At 39.6% G+C, this 26,704-nt stretch overlaps 1 protein-coding gene across 3 annotated transcripts in view; it reads right to left on the bottom strand.

The window, feature by feature from the left end:
- INSC (INSC spindle orientation adaptor protein) overlaps positions 1 to 26,135 on the bottom strand; it is a 137,576-nt gene extending 111,441 nt beyond the window's left edge. Inside the window, exon 1 of one of the 3 annotated variants that reach the window (XM_027889883.1) lies at positions 25,942 to 26,135. The gene's annotated coding sequence lies outside the window, so the exon portion shown is untranslated. Of the gene's footprint in view, positions 1 to 19,473; positions 19,537 to 25,615; positions 25,685 to 25,941 lie in introns of those variants that run through there. The other 2 variants (XM_027889884.1, XM_027889885.1) reach the window with 2 other exon arrangements.
- Positions 26,136 to 26,704: the final 569 nt, after the last annotated feature.

Below are 26,704 nucleotides of genomic sequence, written 5' to 3' on the forward strand. Positions count from 1 at the left end.
AATTTTGCAACTTACAGCAAAGTGAAGGTCCCAGACGAAAAAAAAAAAAATAAAGTGGATATAAAAGTACCAAAGTTTATACCTTATAAGGAAGAAGTAAAACAGAATTTCAATAGCAAATCTCTATTTGAGTGATGGGTGTAAAACTCTGCAGCTCACTGACTGTCGTGGTTTTGCTCTGAGTCAGTTTGCTTTCACACCCCTCACACAATTATTATTAGTTGAGAAAAGGTTTATGCAGACAAGAGAGACAGGATTTGGGGAAAATAATATGAGTATTTATTACTAGTAAAATAAATTAAAATAAAAACTACTAAAGAACTACATGTATAGTAATGCTATTTAGGTAAAATACTATGTATTTACAGAAATACTCCTCCCCCTTTTATATATCAGTCCAAGGAGGAGTAGTCGTCCTTTTCTCCATTCTCGGAGTTCCAGTTCTCTCTCCAGTAACTCTCGTCGCAGCTGAAACTCTTGTTCCTTCTCTGTGTCGGCCTCCAGGGCGGGGCCTACCCCCCTCCTGGGCTAAGGGCAGAGGCTGGGGGGTTACCCAGGTCTTGAAGGGTCTTCTCTTCCATGGACTTGCAAGGGGACACTTGCCTACCATGGATCTTCTTCCACAGGGTTACAGGGGATAATGGCTTAAGAGTCCACCCCTGTTTCCCTATGGAGGTCCCTCCCCATGGGAGTTTAGCATGGATCCCTCACTTGGATCCCCACATCTCACCCGAGCCATCTGTGCTCCAACGTGAAGTTTCTCTCAGGGTCACAAATCTGCAGCAGCAGTACGGATCCCACACACAGATCCCAGTACCTCACACGAGCCATCTCGCTCCAGCGTGAGTTTCGTCTCTCTCAGGGTAACAAATCTTCAACAGGACTTTGTCTCATCTCAGTCCCTCTCATGAAGTCTCTGGTTCTCTGGTACATCCACAAGCTCTTCTGTGAGCCTCATGGGGGTCTCCTCCCCCCCAACAATCTTCTAAAGGTAACAGGGATTACTTTTTAGTCTTTTCCCTGCTGAAAAGAGAGAGTGAAAAGGGGGGGAAAGAAGCAAGCCCTCCCCTTTCACACTTTATTTCTCTTACTGCAGCTTCAGCTGCCAGCTTTGACCTTGGAGGCTGCGTTATCTCTCAGTTGAAATTCTTTCACAGCGGTTTCTCGTCCAAGTAGTCAGTCTTTTAAACTTTTTTTTTTTCCTTCACTTGCTTACAGAAGAGAAAGGGAGACTTCAGTGCTACACTTGTCCCCCCCCACCCCACCGGCCCAGGCCAGGGGAGGAGGGAGCCTGGCCCTGCTCGGGCCCGCTGCTCTTCTACATGGCTGCTGCCCCTAATTTTAACTGCACAAGAAGTCTTCTCTTCTGTTTTCTTAAAAATGTAATTAGCAAAGGCATTACTGAGAATTTTAATTGGCTTCTTGTCGGGAACTTCACCAGGACAAAACCATTCTCAGCCCCAAGGGCTGACCGACTGGGCAAAACCACGACACTGACTCTACACTGGTGTTTAACAGTGCCACGCACCATGGTCATATTCTAACAATTCTAGACAAATTCAGCTCCAAATTTTTATCCATCTCCTGTTCATAGATCTACATTTTCTCAGGATGAGAACCAACACCATGTTTGTATTAAATCAGTACTGTAAGTCGGGGCGGGTAAGAAGGTCTCTGGTGGTTTGCATGGACGCTTGGAGAAAGCAAAGAGAACAGAGCTCTGCATGTACTGACACTGCAGTCTCCCAAGTTTTGCCTCCCACTCTACTGTCATCAGTTGCTACTCTGACCACTTCCAGCTGTTAAATCTTCTCACCAGCAATGCAACGGGAAGAGCAAGAGCAGGATCTGCCTTGTGTCTGCCCATCCACCACAGTTACTGTGTCAGGGAGCTGAGCAGGACCAACTCACAGCTGAAGGCAGCACTAGAAGCCCTGTTCCATGCTCAGTTGTCAAAGTATGCACTCACCTTTTCAGGTACAAGTCTATGAAAATATGGAATCAGAATGGCTTTTGTTCATAGACACGTTCCTACAAGTGCCTTATACAAAACAGAAAAAGAGACAAAAAGCTGTTACACATCACACACCTAAAATAATCTTACTTCAGCTGCACCTTGGCAAAAAGCCTAAGCAATAACAAGATTTTTCCCTTTAGCTAGCAAAGGGAACCCATTTCCCTTTTTTACAGGGCCCACATCCGTACAATCAACTATAGTTTTGGTATCAGCATTTATAGCTTTCACATGGCCACCATTTCCAAGAGGGAAACCACTTCCTCCATATATACATAGTCAGTATGTTTTCTTATTTTCATTTGGCAGAATAGTTGTAGACTGTAGGAGAGAGAAAGGAGAAACTGCAAGGGACAGAAATCAGATCTAGAAAAATAAAAGGAAAGCATGTTTCTTAAGACGCAATAGATCAAATATGCAAAAAAATCACTACATAGAGTGTTTCAAGTTCACTTTCTTTTCTCAGTACAGCTGTTGCAACCCCTCAGACCTTTCTAGTGGGATTTCATGTAAATGGGCAAGCATTGTGTGTAGAGGGACTAAAGCAGCCAGATCACCCTCTTCACTACTATTACTTACTTTGGCACATCTAGTGCTGCTTTCCTGAGAAACACAATGTCCAAGAGATAATGGTGACTTTGGTTCCCTGCACTGTCTTGAATATGAACCATCGCAGAAAACTTCAAGCATTTATGTAAATGCAATCCCTAGAACATCTGCACCTGATGTAGTACATCAGGCTGCCTAGCTAACAGAAGCAGCAAAAGAAACCAAAGTTTCCAGCAGAGGTTAGGTATTCTTCTATCTTAATTAAACAGCTTAGAAAGAAACCAAAACAAGAGCGTGTTCCAGCAGGCAAGGAGTAAATTTGTCATTTCAATGCCATGTTTTGAAACAGGAGTTTCAGAGTCCAATATACATAAACTTTTCCGGCTCCAAGACAAAAACTGGTATTAAATAGCATGTTTTTTAAAGAAAATATAACCCCAGTCATCAGCTTGAACTGGTATTAGTGGCTACAGACTTCCAGGAGCTGTCTTTTACCTACTCTAAATTTTACTGTGTTAAACTGGTACTAAAGACACAAGTTCAAGAAACAAGAGCATGTTTCAGACTGTCACTGTCGTGGCAGGGGTTGTCATCAACCCTTTCATCTGCCTGCTCCATCACACAATATCAGAATGATTTTTTGTGACTCAAATGCTGCTTTTAAAACACAATCAGGCACACATTCTGAAACACCTTACTTGGCCTGTAACAAACAGGAGGTGGAAAAAATGAAATACCAAAAGGTCAGTCCAGGATCAGTACAATCAAACAATTTAAACTCCCTTGCACTTGGGCCGAAAAGGCACATTCAAGCCCTATATGCATTGTGTGCTTGACAGTGTAGTTTCCTTATATAAAGAAATTCGACATTTGAAAATTACTCAGACCTTGATCTTTGAGAATGAGTTGACCACGTTTTAATTACTCATGTGCTTGACTCCCACAGGCTGGTTTTCCCAACTGCAGTGCCTGGGAAAATATATAACCCAGCCAACCCTCAAAGACTTTCTCACAATATTTTTCTAATGGTTTGTTTCTGATTACAGCAAAGTTCTTGCATAGATATTTTCCACCTATTTAATCTGTTGGTGGTTCTCCATCTGTCTTCTAAAGACGGCTAATGATCAACAGACCATTATATCCTAGTGAACAAGTCTTCAATGATGTTTTTTCCTCTACCTGCCAGTAGATCTCATGAAGTAGATGTTGAAGGACACTAACTCTCAAGAAATCAGATCAGATTCAAGAGACCAGATTGCCAAATACAGAAAGTATAGTAACAAAAAAGAAAAAGTATTTTCTAAAATTGGTTAATACTTATTTTCTGGGTCAAATATATGGATCCCAGAATAACACAAGCTACACATCTGACATATGAACTGGAAAAATCACTTTTCTGAATCAGAACGTAATGTTGTAATATAGGTTCATTAGGAACACAACCTACAGTGAATCAACATCATCTGTTTTACTGGAGGACAACACAGATGCCAACAAGAGATGGCAATCATGGAGCAGTGCCAGGTTATGCCAGCTGAAAATGTGGCTCACTACGCTTGCTATAGAGAGCTGGAATCTTAAAACATTGTGCTATGGCCCAAGTTTTTTAATGTAGATTTCCAGATATTGTACTTTCTCTGAAATTTTTCCTCTCTGTCCTGAAGAGGAAATGAACTAGAATTCAGCATATGCAACACAGCAAACTATCGCTGGGGAAAGGCAGCATCTCTGGGTACTACTGCCCAACAGAAACACTCAGTGGTAAATCCTACACTTCCTTTCCCCCACACACTTGTTTTTATCTTGAAGTGTAGGGCCAGCAAGTGAAAATGAAAATCTACTTTCCTGTAGGATCAGAGCACAAGATGAAACTGTATGATTCAGAAAGGCCTCTGCAGGATATATAATTTAAATTTTGTAAATATTAGGAATTTACCAATAACAAGCTAGTTCAAAAAAATCCTTTCTGTTGTTACTATTAACTAGGGTATACAAAATATAATTTAAAAATAAAAATAATTTGAAGACTTTTTGAATGAAGCAGAAAAATATTTAGCTGCTTTAACAAAAATTTTGCAACTTGATCCAAAACATTTAGGGATAATTTACTGTGAGTTGTGTGGTAAGAGAACTTCGATCTCACAAAACATTTGACTAAAGTCAACTGATATTTCATGATTAGTCAAACACCGTATTAACTGCACTATAGTTAAAATGGTCTGACTTAAAAAAAAAAAAATGAAGAACAGATATGCTTATCATTTGAATGAAGGCAATGTTTATTTGCAGTCAAAGACTGAGATTTTGATTCTGGTGTTCTCATCATTTTGTAACAGTTACAAGCACATTTAAGTTCATGAAATTTAAAAGTAATGATACATAACAAAAAGTGACTAAAAAAAAATCTTCCTTTTAAAAGCACAAATTGTTCCTTCTAATTATTCAACTACAGAAATGCTCACATTAAGGCTTAGAAGTATTTTTCAAAACTATAAATCAAGAACAAAGAAGGAGCTGGACTAATGCAATATAGATGTAAAGTTCAATTTGTTTTACACAGCACAGCAGCACAGCTTAGTACTTAGACATGACATTTACTTTCCTGTCTTTTAATCCACCCTAATAAACAAGCAGACATTTATCCTACAAGCCACTTTTTCAAGCTATGTGTAGGACTGTTAAGTGCATTTCCACACACTGGCAGCCTGAAGAGGGGAAAGCCAGAGAGTACTAAATGCTTTAGCCCTGCATAGACACCTTGCATCTCATACTGCATTGAGTGAAGACAATTCTCCCCCCCCAAAAAAAACCAAAATAAACCCTATATGTGTTGCCCAAGACATTACTATACCTTCCACGTGCTCCCCCTTCAGTAACCTAAATAAAGACATATTAGCAGAGCTAAGGTCAAAGAATTGCTCCAAGAGACATTTACCATCGTTGAATTAGGCTCACCAGGAAGGAGATGAACGACGCGTGGCACCACTCTACTTATTTAACAGTTTTTGTGAACACTGCAACCTGAAAATTTGGATAGTGCTGGAGTGTCAGATACTATTAAACTGGAACCTTCACCAGTAATTGATATAATGCTGAAAGTAGACCCGATTTCTTTTACTTCCACTGGAACTAGGAATTAAAGCTGAGATCATGTTTCATTACCAAAATGGAATTTTTAGAAGAGAAATGAATGGTTCAATTCAGCCCTTGGAAAGCCTATGCAACCTCAAAATAATAGTTAGGTCTGTGCTGTGACTGAGGCAGCTAGTATCATATTTTGGGGGCCAGCTTATTGGGTATGCTTTTGTAATTCCAACTTTTCATCTATCGAGCTGGAGAAACACCAGAAATGGTGCTCATTTTCAAAAGAAGAGCCTTTAATTGCTAAAAAGGCTACTTTTTTTTTTTTTTTAATTAAGTAAAATTCTTTCTGAAATCACATCCCCTTTGGTTTCTTTGTTGGTCCAGTACTGGAAACTGCTGAAGTCCATCTACCTCAGGCAAACTCATTAGCCAGGCACACAGAGAACCTACAGCTGGAACACGCTCCCTCTCTGCACTGAAAAACTGCTGTATTCTCCCTCCCTTCAAGCCAAAGGAAACTCTCCATCAATGTGTAAAAATCTGTTTTAGAAGAACAACAGGAAATCTGCGAGTTATAAGAGCACAAACTGGGTAGGTATAGTCCAGGTCCTGCTGCCTGAACCATGACAGCTGTCCCAGACTTTGTTCAGCTTTCTTCTCATCAGTCAGAAAAAACGCTATGTTGCTCTATGCTGAAAAGTCATTTGATTATTATTAGCCATTTAATTCAGCTAGTTCTGGCAAACAACCAACACTCTCTGAAAAAATCATTGCATCCAGTATTTGCCATCCAGTCCCCCAATTCCTACTTCAATAATATATAAAAACAGCATCAGGAAACTTCACAAAAGAGGAAGGTATCACCACTGGAGAGACACAGAGAGGTGTGTAATGCAGTCATGAAACAAGCAGAATCATGCCCAACCATACTTATTTTATAACAGAACTAATAAATCATTTATGATGGTTTGCTGGTAACTGTGAGTTCTTTCAGCTCAGATGAGCTGTTCCTAGGTGCGCTTTATTTTGTCTTCATGCTAAGTGCAAATATAGATCTCAAACTCACTTTTTTTTTTTCTATTTTGCAGGCCAGAACACAAATAATTCTGTCTCTGCCGTGACTTGTTTGACAAGACTGCAATCTTTCTATGGACAGCCTCAAAGCTCTGTAAGAGGAGTATTTTCCACCAGTTTTAGTTTTATGGGTTTTCTTGGTTGGGGCTTCCCTCCCTCCCCACCCCCCAAGCTCTTTAAATATGTTTGCTTACCTAATAGCAAGAAAACATACAATCTTAAATGTTATAAAACACAGTAAACTCTCTCAAGCACTACAAGAAGCAGAAACAGCCCAAAGGGAAATAGTAAAACTCTGGTACAGAATTCAAGGAAAAAATGAAAACCCAAAGAAATTCTTGCTATAACTTAGGATGCTTAATGTGCAAAGATATCCAGGGTTCCAGTCCTGCCAGAATCCTAATCCAGCAAAGTACTTAAGCATGTTCCTAGGAAACAAAATGAAAAACCTCACATGCTTAAAACCACACACCTGCTAAAGTGCTTTGCTACATTAGGGCCAGCAACTTCATCACTTCTCAGCTAAGCCGCTTGTGAATCTTCACTGAAATCAGTTTTGTTGTCCTTTGGCACTTCCCTTTAACCTCTCTAAACTTTCCATGGTCTGTGCATGGGCCACCTGAGGCTTGTCTCAGCACGGCTGCTGTTCTACTATTAAAATACATAGAGTAACAGTGGTTTCTAAGCCTTTGACACTTAACTCTTGAAGAAACTAAAGAACTCTGGTACAGAAACTTTCAGTAAGAACAATATTGAATGGCCCCCATGCAATTGTTTACACTCAGAACTTTTTTTTGTTTTTTAAATGCCGTATATGGGATGGTTGCATAGCACGTCTACCTAAAGTTCTACCAGCAGCTTTCCCCACTAGTTCCTTTGGAAGTGACACACTTTTCAGGACACACATGGTTTTCTGGTTAGGGCGTCAGTCTGATTCTGTCCCAGGTTCTTACACAGCCCAGTGATTCACTCATACTCTGATTCTGCAAAATGTATGTCTACCAGGAAGATATGGAGCATATGCTTAAGGTCAAATTATTTCATTAAGTTTTGGTCTTTGTCAATTAAGAAAGCTCTTGCTTTGTTGGACTATAGACTTATGGTAAGTTCTTTTTTAAAAAAAAATAATAATTTTAAAGAGCAGAGAACTATTTTTCCTGTTTGTTCACCTTTCTGTCCTACCTATTTAGTCAATTAGCTATACCAAAATCAATCACAGAAAGGGTCAGGTTGGAAGAGATCACAGTGGGTCATTTAATCCAACCTCCCTGCTCAAGAAGGGTCATCCTAGAGCACATGGAACAGGACAGTTCTTGAATATCTCCAGTGAGGGAGATTCCACAACCTCTCTCCGCATTCTGTTCCAGTGTGCAGTCACCCACACAGTAAAGTTCTTCTCCGTATTCAGATGGAACTTCCTGAAGCTTCCTTGGGTTGCCCTTTCATGTCTAGCTCAGTGGAATGGTTTCAATATAGGTTTCTCAGCCCTTTTATGTTCAATGTTCCCAGTGAGCATGTGCATCAGGCTCTTTAATAACTCTTAGTTACAAAGTATGTTCTTAAATATATTGGGGGTTGTTTTTTGAGGTTTTTGTGGGGTAGGGTGAATTTCTTTTTAAAATAAAGTATTTAAGAACAAAACTAGAGCACTCAAAAGTTTTTGTTTCCCCTTGACCTCAAAGAAGGAAATAACATCAGTAGATAATCTAGCAAGGTGCTCTTACTGAGTGGATGCAGAAGGCTGCTTCCTACAAGTTGCCTAAGTACAGTTATGCTTTTGACATGATGTCACTTAGACACAACTGGCATCTAGCCCTCCAATCACTCTTCATTAGAAATAATCACATTCTTCTCCTCATTCTTCACTTACACTATTCCTTTATCTTCCAATAGCCTCAAAAAATCTTGCTCCTAGTTGCCAGATTTTACACGTATATGGGACACACTCAGAAACCTGTATTTTCTGGACTGGATGGGAGCTCATCAACTTCAAAAATTTAATAGCTCTGAAAAAAGTTTTCAGTCTATTTTATCCTCTATTGTGTGAACATAACTCTCAGTTAAAGACCATTAGGGTAAATTGAATAACTCTAAAATGGGAAAATTTGGCCAGTGCATTTTTTTAGACAAATTAAATGTACAGAGATTGTAGATGGCAATCTATTCCCAATGATAAAGTAAGAGACAAAGCTATATGCTGTACAGACTTTCCCAGCTTTCATACTAGAAACACAATGCATAGCAACCAAGTCTTTAGATGTGTGTTGCAATGAGGAAATAGTACCAAAACATGTATTCGTAGGCAAACAATGGTCTTGCAAATGACTACATAATTTCACGAAGGAAAAATAGCACAAGTGGAGAAGACCTTGATAATAACATGGTGTAACGATATCAAAACTCACAAACTCAGATAAAAGTCAGCTTATCATTTAGAAAAAAGAAAAAAGGAAGCAAGGACAGCAAACTGAGGCTGCTTTTGATTATATGTAAGCTTGTTTCATTCTTTAGCAGTGCCCCAAAGAGTCTCTGCATGTACTGTCCTTTTCAGTAATAAGGGACAACACAAAGGCTACAACACTGTTTTAGCACATGAACACTGTGGCAGTACACTGTGGGGATAACACAGTGTGGTGGCTGACAAGCATCTACACATTTTCCTCAGTCAGCCTCTGGTCGTCTGGAAGAGTCTATACAGAAATTACTTGCACAAATGGCTATTTTGAACATCAAAAATAAAAACTCACAGTGCGAGTTGAAAGGTTACTAGGAAAAGGAAAAATACAGAAGTATGTAAGATTGTCTCCCTCCCTTTAAATAATATAAAAAGGAAAAAAACTAAAATAAAACATAAGTCTTACCTACATAGACGTCTCTGTGACATCAATTCATTGAGTGACACCACCAAAAACTCCAGGGTTCAAGTCCCAACCCACCACATCCATTCATCTTGACCTTGAACCAACAATTCAAAACCCATGCAGGACTGAATTCCTCGTGTAGAAAGCAGGAATTCATTGTGCACAGGACTTTTGAGGAATCCTTCCACTAATCCAGGATTCCCCAACACACAATAAGCCTATTATTAGATGAAACATCCCAATATCGTTGATCATGAGCCACATATTGGTAACGCTAGAAATCTGAGCATAGCTCTATCATAAAATCAGTACTGTGAAAGTGAAGAATACATACTATGAAGATACAGTCACTATACCTAAAATGCAGGAGTCTGATACTTCCTGAGAGCTTCAAACTTACTGCAACTGCACAGAGCAGCAAGAGAATATTTGTCCATGATATCCCAGACTGATGTAAATTAATGTCATTTAACAACCCAACAAGAAATGTCTTCTTTCATATATCTCTAGAAGTCACAGATCACAGATCCTTCAAACGAGCAACTAGCACTGCAATACTCAAAAAGAACTTCATCCCACATTTGCATCCCGAAGGAGTGATAAGGGCTCTCCAGAATAAATACAATGATCTGATATTGTGAACATTGTTTATCAAGCGAACCTACTACCTTCTTGTCAGCACAAGCACTTCATTCCATCTCCAAAGTTTTGTTGGACCAGAGAATATAATTTTGATACTGCAATGTTAAAAAACATACCTTGATCTAATGACACTACTGCCTATAATTTCCAGTGGCACTTTAAAGTCTGAACTATTAAAGTGCTAATGCAGAAAAGTGTAAGCTACAGTTACAGACAGTGAGGTGTAAAAGTTTTTCTACCGACATCTGAAGCTTCCTTTCATCAGTAGCCTTTTTTGTCATGCCATAAGCAAGCACTGCAGTGTACCAGTATTGATCAGCACTGAATTGTGATGTATTACTGTCAACAGAGCTGACTCGCACTGAACTTTGGCCAGCAGCTCAGCATTCAAACAACTTCAGTGAAGTCCTTTTCTGTGATGCATCATTTTTGTTATTTCAGAAGAATAATTTATTTTGGACAAACCATAAACATTATCAAGAGTTCTCTCACTGTTTGCTTATATTTTAATGTATTAATGTCATAGTTTTCATTCATTTGCAGAGTATTTGAGGTCAATATTACAAAATAGTGCTCAGTCCAAGGAGGGACTGCAGCCTGCTACCATGAAATCAGAGCCACATCTGGTTGCTTTTTTCTTCAAAGGAGTATGAAAATGGACAAAGCTACTTGTTTGGCTAGTTAAAAGTGATCCCCCCTCCTGCTTAGAAAAATAAACAGAGAGCAAGAGGCAGAGGAAGGCTTCGTTCATTCCACACAAACTGTGTACTTCTACAGAAGAGTAATATCTGATTGTATTAGTAACACTTTGCAGGTTACAGTCCTCCCTGGTAGCACACTCCCCACCTCACACAAGCAAGCTTAGTGTGAAAGTGATACACCAGACACTGTGCTAAGTTTATCAAATGCAAAAACTTTCCAATGCTTCCAAGAGAGCTTTTATGCATCCAAGAGATTAAAGAGACTACAGATGTATCACAGAATCATTAGGGTTGGAAAGGACCTCCAAGATCATCAAGTCCAACCCTTAACCAATCACCACCTTGTCAACTAAACCATGGCACTAAGTGCCACATCCAGTTATTTCTCCAAAACTTCCAGGGATGGTGACTCTGCTCATTGCAAATGTTCCACTCTTTCCATGAGAAATTCTTCCTGATGTGCAACCTGAACCTCCCCTGGTGCAGCTTGAGGCCAATTCCTCTTCTCCTGTCACTTGTTGCCTGGGGAAAGAGGATGACCCCCTTCTGGCTACATGCTCCTTTCAGGTAGTTGAAGAGGGTGATAAGGTCTCCCCTGAGCCTCCTTTTCTCCAGGCTAAACATCCCCAGCTCCCCCAGCCACTCCTCACAGGAATTACTCTCTAGAACCATCACCAGCTTTGTTGCCTATAACTACAGAACTGAATCTTCTTTCATTCATAGTTAAAAGATTTTTACCATACAACCTTTTCATCATTTTATGAATAATTTATCTATTAACTGGCCATCCACTGAATTTTTATAAATATATTAAGAAACCACAGTACATTTAACTACTTTTCATGTAAACATGTACATCACTAACTGTATAAATCAATTTGCAGAGCAATTCATTTGAATCTGTCTCATCTCTCAAGACAGCAGTAAAGCCATTATAAGTTTTAAATTGTAGCCTGTTTTTCTCCTATTAATTCTGTGTGGTCTTTGGGAGAGAAGGCCTTTGGTAGTGGTGCTGCAGCAGGAACGGGTTGCAGTGTCCCCTCCACCAGGTGAGACATAAGCGTGAGCAAAGCCACAATCTGCAGGACAAGCAGATTGAACACAAGAAAAGCCAGTCCTGAGCTCCAAAGAACTTTGAGGAGGACACAAGCCTTCATATAATAGATGGGCTGCCAAACAGTGATGTCAGCCAAGCTTCAGGACTATATTTCCCTGTTACTTTTAGCCTCTTCTTCCACAAATCAACACTGTATAGTTCAACAACAAACTCAGCTGATGCCACCCTTTTTACAGAATGAAGCAAGTGTTTACCAACTGTCTCAGTCATGAAAAGCTCTGTCATGAAAGAATAAAAAGCAAAATTTGAAATATGAGGCCATCCCAGGAGATTAAAATATCAAAGCATTTGAACATCGTTATTGTTACATCTCTTTTAACATGAAAGAGAAATAAACCACCAGTGATCTTGTACTACCTTTGAATAATAAATTAATCCACATCCCTGTAAAAAGTTAGTCTCTTATTAAAACAATTTATCTTGACAGAGTAGCTCTACAAGAGTAGAAATTTATCAGATTTAAAGGGCTGTAACATAGTTCCCCCAACAGCTTTTGGCAAAAGACAGATTGACATAACTTTTCAAAATCCCTAGTTAATACATTGGCAAAAGGCAGAAATATTTATATGCCTCTTGTGTAAGGTTAGTTAAAATTGCATCTATTTTTGAAGTAGATCTTATACATCCAAATCCACGTGCAAATATCCCTCAGTTTCCAGAACACTGAAGCCATCAGGAGTCCAGCTAATCAGAGATCAGAGAATGATGAAACCCATCTTGCCACTTGCACTCTGTCATATGTAGATTGCACATTGCCTGAAAAAATAAATAGCAAACCCCTGACAAAAAGGGAAGATAGGGATTTATTCCTGCTTTGCTTTTAGGTACCACATATCTGAGCTTGAACTCTACAAATTCCAGGAAGCCAAAGAGCAAATCAGAACAAACAAATCCAACACAGCACAGTTTTCCCAGGTTTGGCACTGCCAATCTGCTGTTTTAGCAGTTCCTGTAGGAAGTGGTCTCCTTGCACATCGGTTTTAATTTCAACCTTTGAGACCACTGCCTACTTAGAAAAACATTTTTGCCCTTCTTGATTCCTGGAACCTGTTCTCATGTGGGTCTAAGACTAAATGAGACCTTGGGTATTCACTTTTTTTTTTTTTCCTCCAATTTGCCTAATTACCTTGCTACAAATATGTATAAATCACTTAACAATAATTAGCAGACCTAAAGTCTTCCTAGGAAAGGCATTACATTATGCACAACGAACTAAATTTTTGTTTTTTATGGAAATTTGGCTTCATACAAACACTTATCACAGAAACCCCCCAAAATACATTTCCCCACACTCACCACACCACAGTATGTGATGTGCCACAGCCATTTCCTCCTTCTGAGGATGCACATAATTGTGGTATCTGAGATAATACTGCAAGCATGGAGAAATGTTAACTTTTGAAATGAAAAAATGATAGTTTGTACAGTAATTGCAGGCTATCATAACTGCCAGAGTTACTAAACTGCAAGACAGAAAACAGTCTGGCCCCGGTTTGAGGCAGTTAAACTCCACAGCAATCAAAATAAAAATAAAGAAGTCTTTACACAAATGCGCTTCTTTGTTTTTACCAGAAACAGTGAAGCATCACAGCCTCCATAAATCAGAGGATGAGCCAGCCTCCCCTCCATGAAGACCCTGGTCCTTCTGAGAAGGCAGAAAAGAAGAGAGTGTTTTAAAAAAAAAAAAAAAGAGAGAGAGAAACAGGCACCACCTTGAAATACTCTTTCCAAAAGTAGCAGCCACCATGAGCCAGGTCAAAGGGAGGTAGGCACTGCAGAGTTGGTCATTGCTTTACAGAGACCTGGAACAGTCACAGAGCTCCTCTGGCATCTCAGATATGATCTCATCTCCACCGATGGGCACTTTGTTTATGGAATCAAATCCATAACAAGTAATGAACGGATTGACTTGGCACATGAAGTCACACTTCATTATTTCTCCAAAATCTAGAGTTATAGTTACTTATATTTAGTATATGTGATAGCTAATAAAGCAATTTAGTTAATACAACCTGGAAGCTAAAAGAATACTTTTGCAACCCTGTGATGGGTCAGTTGCCTCCTTCAAGAAGATTTTTCCCTCTTTAGCATTAGTATTCAATTTTTTCCATCCCCATCTCATTTTCTTCAAACCAATTACCCTTGTGCTCATTCCTGCAATTTATTTTGGAGTTACATAGGCCAGGGGAAGGGAGAACAGAAAAAAAAAAAAAGTATTTTAAGTTGAAAAAAACTCAGGAAATCTTGAATATATTTTTAACTAAGAAAACTTGAGGTAGTGTGAAAAACTTTTTATATATTATCCTTTCATAGAAACTTTTCTCCCCAGGATAGTTCACTGTTCTTATTATTAAAAAAAATCTAGTTCCTTATTCTTCTTCCCCTTCTCCTCTCCTTTCTGACACACTGTATCCACTTTTGAAAGAAGTTGGGAATTTTGAGCCTTTTCTGTACCTAGTGTGTTAGCTGTTACAGACACCTTTCATTAGTAGACTACATAAATGCTGCTTGAAGCAATAATGGTCCAAAACAGTATTCTAAAAAAATAATTTATTCATGTGATAAGAATTGCCACAATTATTTTCAGTAGAAATAGATCTGATTGATTTAACATTTCTACTTTGAAAGCCCATTAAACTGCAGCCTGCCTTTGGCAAATGGTACAAAGATTCACAATAATAAACAATGGTTTTGCTTTGTTTATAATAAATGTTTTACTTTCTATTATTTTGTGATGTAGCTTGTTGTGTTCAGATTTCAAGAATTACAGTTAAAATTCCATTGAAAATACAAACAAATAAGGAGAAGAAATTATTCGTGTCAATCCCCCTAGCTGTGTCCAAAAAAATGCAAGATTCAAGAGAAAAGCCAAAATTATCCCATACAATGTACCATTAAGTGCAAGAGCTGCCAACTAGAATCACAAAGGCAGAAACTACGAAGGGGAACTCAAGTATAGGGAACCTGATTCATCTCAAACAGTTCTCCTTTCTGTTCTTGAGGCACAGTTGTCAGCCTTTCCACAGAAATGGCTCCAAAATCTGCCACCAGGTGTCTGTGAAGTAACCTCACTCTAGGAAAATGCAAATTTTTATAAGCACCTCATTTAGATGCCATGTTTATCCATGGAAGCCACCAAGGAAACTGTGACAGGAAAAAAAGAATATTCTTGAATCAAACTATATTATCTGGATTACAACCTATCATCACAAGATCATTTTTCTGTGCATGTAGATTTTTGGTGAGAGATGGAACAGAACGACTAGTCCGTGAGCTCTGGCACTGCTCTTGAGCACCACAGAGGGGGCACCTCCATTCCCACTAAAACTTACAATTCAAAAGAGTCAAAAATAGTGTTTCCCTTATGCAGTTTATGATTAGGATCATTTTGAGGAAGCGATTTATAGGATGCTGAAGTCCTACTTTTGCTTTCATCTCTAGAAAGAGGCTTTTGTTTTCCTTTTTTGTCTTAAAATAAGTTCCTAAAGCAAATTGAGTTAAGTTACCTCACAAAGAAAGTAAATTGCTCTCTCTTGTCTATTAGTGCAGTAACAAAACACACAATCCTTAGCACCCAGAGAGCATCCTTGCACCTGTGGCTTTAGTTTGGATGAGGAGTTGTGCTGCAATCATAGTCTCCAATGTGACAACCAGGATGTTTCTATCAATCTTCTTTGAACCTCATCTGGATTGTTAATTTTAATGCTGCTCTGAGCAAGGTAACAAGATGGTGATTTGATTTCCACTAAACATCATGAAGGGAGTTTGCAGGATCCAGAAGCATCAGAAATTTAAATGATCCAATTGAAAGGGACCCCTCTGTCTTCCCTGTTTTTCATATTTGTTCTATTTTTGTTAAAAACAAAATGCAGCAGTGGCACGTTTATAACTATGACCAAAATTTTTTGCCATTTTGTACTTTATTATGAACAAACTACTCTAACAGGTCAGCAAAGGGGTTCATAGCAGTCCTGGCTATTTGCAGCACATCCTCTCTCTGCTTTCACATCTGCACAAAACAATGACACTCAGACCAAAACAAAGGCTCTATTTTTACTACACTGACACCTTTCAACACCAACAAGGCACTTACCAGCACTACAATTTTCTGTTACATCATTTCAGACCTGTGTGTAGTACCCAGACCTATTTCATCATTGACCTTTCTGCCACATACGTAGGGCCCTGCATGATATTATGAAAATAATTGTATAAACCCCAACTCAACTTTTGCTAGAGATTAACAGATCCAACAGGATATGATGTTCACTGAACACAGCTATTCTGAAAGTCTTGATGGGAATTTGCACACTTTTTTAGATTGACAGACAGTGAGCGCTTGAGGTCATATTAGAGACCGAAGGGAAAGCAGGTCTTGGAGGCTTAGAGGAAGAAAGTAGGGAAGAGGACAGATTTAGGCAATCAGGAGAAGAATACTAACTCCAAAGTACTTACTAAGAAATTTACAGCATCTGCTGTTTGACTGAAACAAGCTCACAGGTGTTGGCTGTATCAATTCTAACCTGGGAACACATTTTCAGCTCACACAGTAGTTATGAGCCAAGCCTTTTTTTTTCTTATACTCCATTCCCCCCTAAAAAAAACCCCAGAAAACATGCACACCTATGTCTAGTTGAGTAGAACAAAATAAATAAAATTAAAAAGTTGCCCTATCTTCCAAAGCTTATGAAAACAACCTCTAAGTGGGAATCAACACAAATGTCCGTTCCTATTCAGGAAAACTCAGTTGCAGCTTGTAAGTGCAGAGGTGGGTTTACACATATAGTACATACTCACAACCACACAGAACCATTATAACTTTCAAAGTTAAACAGATTCAGGAGATGTGAAATTTTCTCTCTAAATCCTGCAGTTCATAGGCAGTAAATTGCTTCCCCATTTGTAGAGGACAACAAAATAGCAATGAAAGCTTAGAGGACACTTTACCTGGAAGCACATTCAAGATTTATCCCAGCTTCAGAGACACTATTAATTCCAAAACCGCAGTTTGTACTAAAAAACCCAGGGATTTACATTTCTTCACTAATTCATTTTGAAACAGCTCTACTTCTTTGCACAAGATGGTGCCTTTGCAGCAGGGCACTCAGGACCATTGCACTTACTGATTGCTGTGGGTGCCTACCAACAGCCGTATTCAGAGGAATACAGCTAGTAAAGGGAAATGTAGTCCTAAAGTTACTAAACCAGCTAATCCTTAACACATGGAACAGAGAAGGGCAGTTCTCTGGCCAAGAAAGCTCTCTCACAACTGGATTGCAGAAAAGTTAATGTGAGCGATGAGAGTAAGGTGGTGTTCCAGCCAAACTGAGAATATTTAAAGAGAAATAATTTGAGCATGCTGATGCTTTACATCTGCTCCTCCAAGGTGTTTGTAATGTCCAAGATAAGGCCCTAAACCCATATCTGAATCGCAAGTTGTTGAGAAGAAAACCTATATTTTTATTAATTCACATATGCAGTGAGTAGTAAGTAGTAAAATCCCTATATACAGGACAGGATAAAATCCCTATATACAGGACAAGATAAAATCCCTATATACAGGACAGGATAAAATTCTGCAACAGACACACTCACTGTATGTAGAGTATGTGCTATATCATGCTGTGGCTTCTTGTTCTAGGACAGAGACTGTCACAGAAGAAATATCAACTTCAGAAAAGAGCTTGAGTTCACAAATCACAATTTGTTTCAACATCAACAAGTGTTCAGTTGTCCAGTTTCACTACTCTCAAAGCATACTGAAAGAGCTGTCTGCACAGCCTTATACCTATACAAGGGAACTTCCCATTTTCCTAACTAGCAGCTGTGTTCACATCCATGGGGAGTGACACAGACCAGGTTTTATCAAAAATAAAAAGTCTGAACTATCTTTTGAATTGCATGTTGTCTCTTTTCCAAATTTAACAGTAAGGAATTATACCAAGTCTACCAATTACTTGACACCTCTCACATGATGAGATTTAACCATAAAAGAATCTTCTTTGTTTTTCTAGGTCTACATCCAGAAAGTGCATGCTGAAAGATATCTGTTGCTTACACATTTTACACACCAATTACCTGTTGTTGCTTCTGTATATAAATTTGTACGGTCATATGCTTATATACACACTTATATTTAAAATAAAGCCAATCCTAGATGTCTTGGTAATTAAGCTTTTTTTTCTTTTTTATAGAAAGTTTTATCTCATTATCCCAGCACCGCTTCCCACCTGGGCAGTGGCTTGAACAGACAATGATTCTGTGGGCTCTGGTTCCATTCACTTGAAAAGCCACAAACTTGAGCCATTGTTGAGAAAGTCAATTATTCAAAGCTGTGCAGCTTAATAGCCACAGGGTACTTTGTTTAGGGTGTAGTATTGCTATGGCCAGAAGTTTTGGTCATGTTTTTTGTTTTGTTTTTTCTAAAGATTAGGTAGCTCCCCGCCCCTCCCTCAGCCTTTGTAGTTGTTTGAAGTGACCAAGAAGGTTGGGGGTGAGGGAGAACCACACTAATAAATATCAAATACACCACTATCTGCAAGTCACAGCCTCAGGAACACATCCACCAGACTCATCCAAGAAAAAAATCCGATACAAAACCAGAACCAACAAAGCCAGAACCATTTCTTTGCAATTTCTGGATGCTCATTGCAGAACGGGGCCAAGCACAGGGTTCTAGATTTAAAATTGTTAAGGCCTTTCCTGACATATTGAAAGATACTTGAATAGAAGATAGATGTATATTTGTCATACATACACAGTTTACAAGCTCACTCAGCCTGATGGATGGTATATGGGAGACTTAACTAGATTTTAGTATCTTTAAATCGTTCTCATAAATATTTATTTCAGTTACTGCAAATATTTAGTTTAGAGCATAAATTAGGGTTCTGCCAAAGAGAGATTTTTGACCTTAAGTCTCCAACCTATGCAGATCATGAGACAAGGACAAACCAAATGCCCAGAAGATACAAGCTGCCCTCCCTACTTTTGCAGCCAAGAAGGTGAAAGGATGATAAAGCTCAGGCAGCCTCCTGTAACATGCACTAAGCAGCTTGCTGTCCCTTAGTCTCTGCTGGCAAAGGCTCCCATGGAACAGCAGTGATAGGAGAAGTTTGAAGAGCTCATGGAGTAATGGCCACAGGGAGGAGAGAGTCTGTGGGATATAGCTACAATGCTGTGGAGGTACCTCCAAACATTACTGAGCAAGAAAACACTCAGCTGCCCTGAGTGCTGAGCAGACAGTGCCCTCAGGAGCATCACCAAAAGGCCTAACTTTACAAAAGAAGATGGTCTGGCTCCAGAGTTTAACTGCAGAGCCAGGGGTTGGTGTTTTACCATCATCATCTGACTCCACATACAGGCTTGTTTTCAGCTTAAAAAAACCCACCACAGAGTCAAATCCACAGAAACAACCATAACCATACTTACACAATCTCCTGGTTCATGATAAAAAGCCATGGCCCTCCTCTCCTGCACTGGAACTGCCACCTTCTCTTCCTTTCTCAGATTGCTCTCCACTGTAGTGATAGTCAGTGAGGTGCACTGTCTTCGTGTTTTTCAAGCACCATTTAAAAACTGTACTCCATAAGCTGCTGAATTCAAAACCCCAACACCAACTTCTGTGTCAAAGGCACAAAAACGGAGACACTCCCCCTCAACAGCCACTCCAAAATACTTTCCAAGCTTGGTAGCATAAATCTAACCCACCTGTGCAAGCCGGTAAAGAAGCACAGGTTGTGCTTGTCAGCACTAAACAGCAGCAGAAGGGGAGCAATAAATAATCACAAGAAAAGCTATGATGGAGCAAAGTTAACCTGCTCACAATCAAGGCAATGGCAAAACTCCCAACAAGCAGTGTTGCGCCCTGCATCAGCAGCCAAGAACTCAGTGCAATAATCTTACTATTCCTGTGCAGCTTTCTAAAGAAAAATTCCCAGTGCATTCCTTACACAGCGTGTCCCTTATCTTCTTACCAGAAACACAAGAAAATTCATTGCTCCCAGACCCTGTGCTGTAACACTGATCACATTTCAGTCCAACTGATAAATAAAGAAAAGCCTTACATAACAGTCTTCATTCAAGACACTTAAATCTGCAGCTTCAAATCCGCTTTATGCACTTTCAGTCACATAAAAGTAAAACGCTTTCCCCTAGAAGAAAACCGAAAATGGTAGAAAAAGCCGATGTATTCTCCTGGCCCATTTAACAAATGAAACACTTACTTTCTGTTTGGTGTAAAGTGACAGCTGGCTTATTAGAACTGACACTGATCCTCCCGAGAGGATTTCAGGGAGCGAGTCACACAGGTGAAGGTCAAAACAGCAAAGGAATTAAATGAAGGGAGGAAGGAAGCAGCTTTCTCTTAAGGACAGAAATTAACTAACAGAAAAGCTATTCCTAACACAGGCCTCGCTGGTTGGAAATACAGCACCTGCAATATGTTCTGTTCTGGAGAAACACTTCCAAGACACTTTTTGAATTTAAGTTTTTATACCTTGTCACCAGCTCTGCGTGCTGCAGTCAGGACCCCAGTGCAGGTCTCACCTGCAAAAAGGGCTCTGTAAACACGGTCTGTGCCATGTCACTGCCTGACTTACGCAGTGTCAAAGGCAACGCATATAATAATATCCTTATTTATGAGTCATACATCAATTCTGACATATGTGAAAAGAATAATTAACATGGAATGACACATTTTTTAAGGTGAATGAGATGAAAGACACAGCTGTACTGTCTCAGTGAGTTTTAACTCCTGCACCAGGCCCACACAGCTGGCTGCAGAGCTTCGTGAGTTCTCTGGCTCCCTCAGCAGACCTTCAGCAGGCCAAAAGAATTAAGAGTTTAGCCAAGAGATGATCAGTTTTCGCCAAGGTTTGTTTAGCACTCCGGCTTTCGCCTCCCTGTGTCTAGCCCTGCAAATGACCTCTCTGCAGCACCAGGACCTTGGCAGCCACTGCACCACAGCAAAATCTGGGGAGGACAATCACATCCTCACCAGGGGAGATACAGAGCTGGTAAGAGAAGGTGTATTTAATGCATGGCTCTGGAGAGAAATGGGGCTTTGAGCCCTGGCCAGAGTTAAAATTCCTGCCTCAGGCGAGATGTACCGTCTTCTTGTGGCAAATCTGTAATGGGAGATAGAGCCCATAATACCCAGATGGTCTGACTTTTATTCCTTTTTGTGTTTACTCTTCTGAAATTACAACAGTGAAAATAAGGCAACACATTTTTACTAGCCCTGACTCCACTGCACTGAGAAGGGCAACATATCTGTGTCCCAGTAGACAAACCAAGGATGTGGGTGCTGGTACACATGAAAATGTTTCAACCAGGCAAATACTAAATTACTGTGGTGTGAGCCACTCCTGGGGAGACCCCACAACCAGGGAGTTTGTTCTCCTTTGTACACTTTGAGAGTACAGAAGAGCAGCTGAAAGTGTTGAGTCCAATCTAAGTCTGGTTTTAAGTCCTTGCTAACCAAGAACCCAAAAAGAATCGGAGTGAGCTGTTTCTTGCTGAAAGTGGCCCACTGCCATTTGGGCATTTTGGGTTTCCCTAACAATTCTAGAACTCAGTGAGCTGCATTTGGATTTGCGGGGAGAGGTCACTAAACTAAATCTGGCAGGTGCCAGCACCTCTGGTTACAATTTCAGCCCTCCCCAGGCACACTTGTATGATTTAAGGTCTTAGATTTAATTATTCTTCCATGTAGACATGACTTACTTAAAACTACGAGTTTTAAGTACTACTCTGGCCTATCCTGGCCAGAGTCAAATTAATATGACTCTACTGACTACATTAGGGCTTTGCCAGGGTGACACAGTGACAGAGTCCGGGGATGTGAGTATATCAAACCAGCATAATTTCTCAAGAAGTAGCTTTTCACTGGTCTCTGTAAGGTCTGACCAAAACGTTTCCTCCGCAAAGCTGTATTATTACAATTTTGATGAGTTGGCATTCTGACATCAGAAATTATCATGTGCAGTTCCATGTTAGAGAGCTCAGGAGCATCAAAACCTAATTGCTGTGACTTGATCTAACTGAGGATGAAGGTCCAAAAATAAACATACTTGAGAAGAAATTTTTGACCCCTGAAATGCATCAGGCAAGTAATTTGGTTTGTGAATACTGTGGTCACTTTTCAGATCTAGGCATGGCATACAGAGCAGTACATAACACTTTTCCTCCTAAACACAAAGAGTAAGAAGAGAAATGTGTTGTTAAATGGTTCCTCTACAATCAGGGGGGAAATTGTGACTATGAGGCCACCAGACATGGCACAGGTGGCCTTGCGTCCCCACAGGAGCTCCCAATGATATGTTTCCCAACCATTTCCAGCTGTGCCACAGGTTTTCCCTGTATGACAGGAGACCTGGGCAGGTTTAAATTCACAAAATGTTCTAAATTTGCTAGGTGACTAAGAGTGACAGAGAGCAGGTGTATTATCCCAATATGTCACAATTTTCCCAGAAAAATATGAGTCAGAAATCCAATTTCCGATTTTCAGTACTCCTTCAAATCACTCCAAGTAGATTTGAGTCGGCTTGCCAGGTTATTAGTTTTTGTTTGGCAACACCTCTTCCTTATGCTAACAAGATCCATACAGGAGTGCCTGGATGTCAAAGGTACACTTAGAAATTTGCACAGAAGAAAGGCAGGATCTGAGAAGTTTGGCTTTGCTATGAAGTTTTGCAGAGTCTCAGATCTCTTCTAATCTAATTCAGTTTCAATCAACAGTTTTAATTCTGATGCTCTGGATAATGTCCTGAGTTTGAGCACGTATCCATGGAAGACCCCAAGGAATAGGTGTAGGTAATAAAATACATTCCTCGGCTCTGCACAACTTCTATGAAATACTGAAAAAAGCCACTTGCACACTAGTCACAATTAATATAGAGCACCCACTCAAATAAACATGCTTAGGTAGAAATGAACTAATAACTAGCTCTAATCTCTTTTAAAGGTCACAAGCCTGCTAAAACGTTTTCAATGCATAGTTGAGTATGAGCCTACCGAAAAGCTGTGGATCTCTTGCCTTCTGCTGGGTTCACAGCATGAGGTGCTTTCCCTCCCTGCAGAGCTTCAACTGCAGAAGTTCAGGCCTTCCTAGGGCTTTTTATTTGCAATCTGATGTCTGCAGAATGAGTGTCTTTCACCAGACCATCTGCCTCCTGCTACCTCCCACCCCATCGAGCTCTGCAGACAGAGGGATAGAGTCCAGAAAACACAGGAGCAATAGCAGGGAAAGAACTGAGCTACTTGACTTGTAACCAAGCACAATCCGTTTACAAGTCCAATTAGAAAAGTTATGGTTAATCCCCGCTTGGGAGGGAGGGACAGAGACAGGCAAGCAGGCAGGCAGAAGCAAAGAAGAAATCTTGTTTAAGAGATAAGAACAACAGTATCTAATCCCAGCTGAAGTACTTCCCTTTGTGATTAACAGAAATTCACTCCATTGGGTCCTCTGTGTCATTAATTTACTCTCCCAAACTTATCTAGCTCTCATCTGATGACCTGTATTATTCAAAGGGGCTCTTCCAGCAATCAGAGAGTGGGCACAGGTACATGTCCTCTGAATTTCCTTTCAGACAGCACTTCCACCTCTGACGCTCTCAGAGACCCCTATGAAGGGCTGAGACACCCCCTAAACCCCAAAACATTTCCATAAGGACCAGTGCCAAGCATTTTATGGCCCATTAACACCAGGTAGCTACCTGGGGAGATGACTGAAGAATAAAGAATGGAGTTAATTGGGCCAGGTACACAGGAGGCAAAAGAAAGCTGGCACACGGTCGCTCACGCCACTCTAGCTGATTATACTGGTAGTAAACCTTGCACCCTGAGACCACATTTGCTTTCCAGGCCCAAGAAAAATATGTGCTTCCTCCTGTGTTCATTAAGGAGGTATGAAGAGTAGTACGCAACCTCTGCAGGAGGAAGAAAGAGCTTCACATGTCTGAGCCATCCTGTACATGCCTTTCCAGAAACTTTCTTCAAGCCCATTTTATTTTCTCTTTGACCACCGGAAATTTCTGCCAGAAATGACACATTATGTATTTGGCATTGAAAAAAAAAAAAAATTAAAAAAGTCAGTGGGTAAAAAGCACATCTCTACACAGAATGATAGTTGCAAAGAACCCGGGAGCAGTGTCAGTGCCCTTTGGAAAAAAAATTACATAGGCCAAAGGATGACTGCCAAAAAATACTAATATCTTTTATTAGACAGAGCATGTCTTAACCCCATTTTCCCTAATGCTTTAATACACATTTTACCTCATATGACACTGATGAAAATTTAAAACCACCTCAAAGAGTACAAGGTTGCATAAAAGAAGCAAAGGAGCATTTGGATTTTATCTTCACCAAAGAGGAGGAGACAAACCTTTGTTTGTAAAGGATAGTAAAGTGCTAACAGTGTATTATCTTTTTTAATTATTATTTTATTTTTCAGTCTTCCAAGTATCCTCTCTACATACAGCCATGTAGACCTACCAAATCCACAAAATATTTTATGTTTGTCTTTTTCTACAGATGCAGCACAATTTCAGCCTCCAACACAGTATGCATGATTCCTTGTGAGATTTTCAGCTAACAAATTAAAATCAAACTGTCCAAGGACTGAAGTCCTGCAACACGAAACTGCAAAGATTTTTGAAGTCAATATTATATTCATGTGTCAATCAATTCTAGCAAGATTCATCACGCATATTTACCCGTATGCAAAAATTCTTGAACTATCAAACCCCAGATAGGTGGGGTTTTACATGATATTATGAAAATTAAAACAGATTTAATGTTATTCTAATATCTATCAGCTTTTACTTTACACGGTTCATTTAGTTAAAGAGAGCAGAGGTAGAAAAAGCAGAGAATACAAAATTTGTATGAAAAAGGCCCTATTTTAGGAGGAACCTGGTACAACTGGCTTTACACTGCCAACACACTTCCACGCCCCCTCTGGATATAAACCACTTTAAACAAAAAACACAGATATACCATTACAGCTTTTTTTGGTCTGTCTGTAGAAACTGCCACATGTGCAACTAAGAAAAAGTATCTAACCTAGTAATAGCTTTCCTTTTCCAAGAGGAAATATTTGCCTCAGCGTACGCAAGTTTTAGAAATACAGAAATGAGTTCCTAAAGGCTGAGCTATGTTCACTTACCACAGACATCAGATAAAACTATTCACATAAAGTGAAGATATGGTTCAAAATAAGTAACAATACAAAAATGTGTGATAAGATACAGAAACACAAGCCTTGAGCAGCAGAAGAGCATTCTGAAAAACTGTATTATCACACAACATATTCACCTCCTTTTTTACATTCAAAGTATATGAAAGTTCCAGTCCAAAATGCATTGTCAAAAAGAGTTGCTCAACTGCTTAAACTTCACATTTAACGCACTCACTACCCTTACAAAGTGCCAGTATGGACTTAATCTCATAGACAGCTCAGACTATGGACAAATATTATCACCCCATAGTAATTACCACTTGCCCTCATTTTCTCTCTGTATATACCAACAAATATCCTTTTTCTGCTTTTCCAGCTGAAGCAGCCAATTACCTGCTGTGCATTGTGAGCTCCCGTCCACATTCCCCAGGAAACGGATAAAGTGCCGTGCAGCACAGTGAGGAGAGATCACTCAGATGCAAAATAATTCTGAACTCACTCAAAGTCTCTCCACTGCATTTGCAGGCTGAGCTATGTCTGAACCGTATTTATTCACTACTGGAAGACTACACTTCACAGTTATAACCCTGGCAAATACTGAGCATTTAAATAATTCTGGTTTTGCTTATCTGCACAAAGGGGTTTTAGTCTTCTAGCACAGCTGTACACAAAAGAATAGAGTGCCATTTCAAACCCAAACCCCTGAAGTTACTACTCACCAGCTTGTGATTATATATTCAGTAAGCCCGATGAGCTGAAAAGATTTTGTTGCAGGAGACAAAAGTTACAAAAAAGCAGGCAAAGTTAACAAAAATGAAGGGAAACTAGCGTAAATCCTCTCCTCATTCATCTACTCAAATGTTCCTGAAAACTAAAAAGAACCTTAAAGAAAGTGCTCTCAGCAAAGACTACATCCTCTTGTCAGTCAAACCCTGCATAGTTTCAGCTAGGCATCCGTCCAACAAGACATGGAATTATTCTATTTTTGTCTCCCAATGCAAGTGGAAACATTTTTACAGATTTGTGGTGAGGATTTCAAATTTTTGTAGTGGTCAGCTGGTAGACGAATGAAATTAAAGACCCTGATAAATGTAAGACAGTCCAGAAAGGAAGAACTGGATAATCCTGGAGATAAATAACAATTCCATTATAATACAGTCTGCTCTAAAAGCATAATAAAGACTTTTAATGAGGTTAAAAATCCAGATGTGAGGCACAGGAAGAAAGCTGTAAAAACTGTTTTTTTGAAAACAGCATTGTTGTCAGTAGTGGAATAACACCAAATTTTCGTTATATGTAGGCTGATCTTTTTAAATGAAATAATTTCAGGAAAAAAATTTAATTATATTATTCAGAGCACTAAAAATTTGATTTACCACTCAAGTTATGTCTGGTATGTTACTGCTTTTACTCCGCACAGGTGTTTCCTTAGAAGTAGTTCATATGTTGCCTATTGCTGTCTTAAAAAATAAACCTTCTAAA

This window comes from Empidonax traillii, unplaced genomic scaffold (genome assembly GCF_003031625.1).
Source record: "Empidonax traillii isolate 1590-97213 ecotype Southwest subspecies unplaced genomic scaffold, ASM303162v1 scaffold274:size1118153, whole genome shotgun sequence".
Classification (NCBI taxonomy): domain Eukaryota; kingdom Metazoa; phylum Chordata; class Aves; order Passeriformes; family Tyrannidae; genus Empidonax; species Empidonax traillii.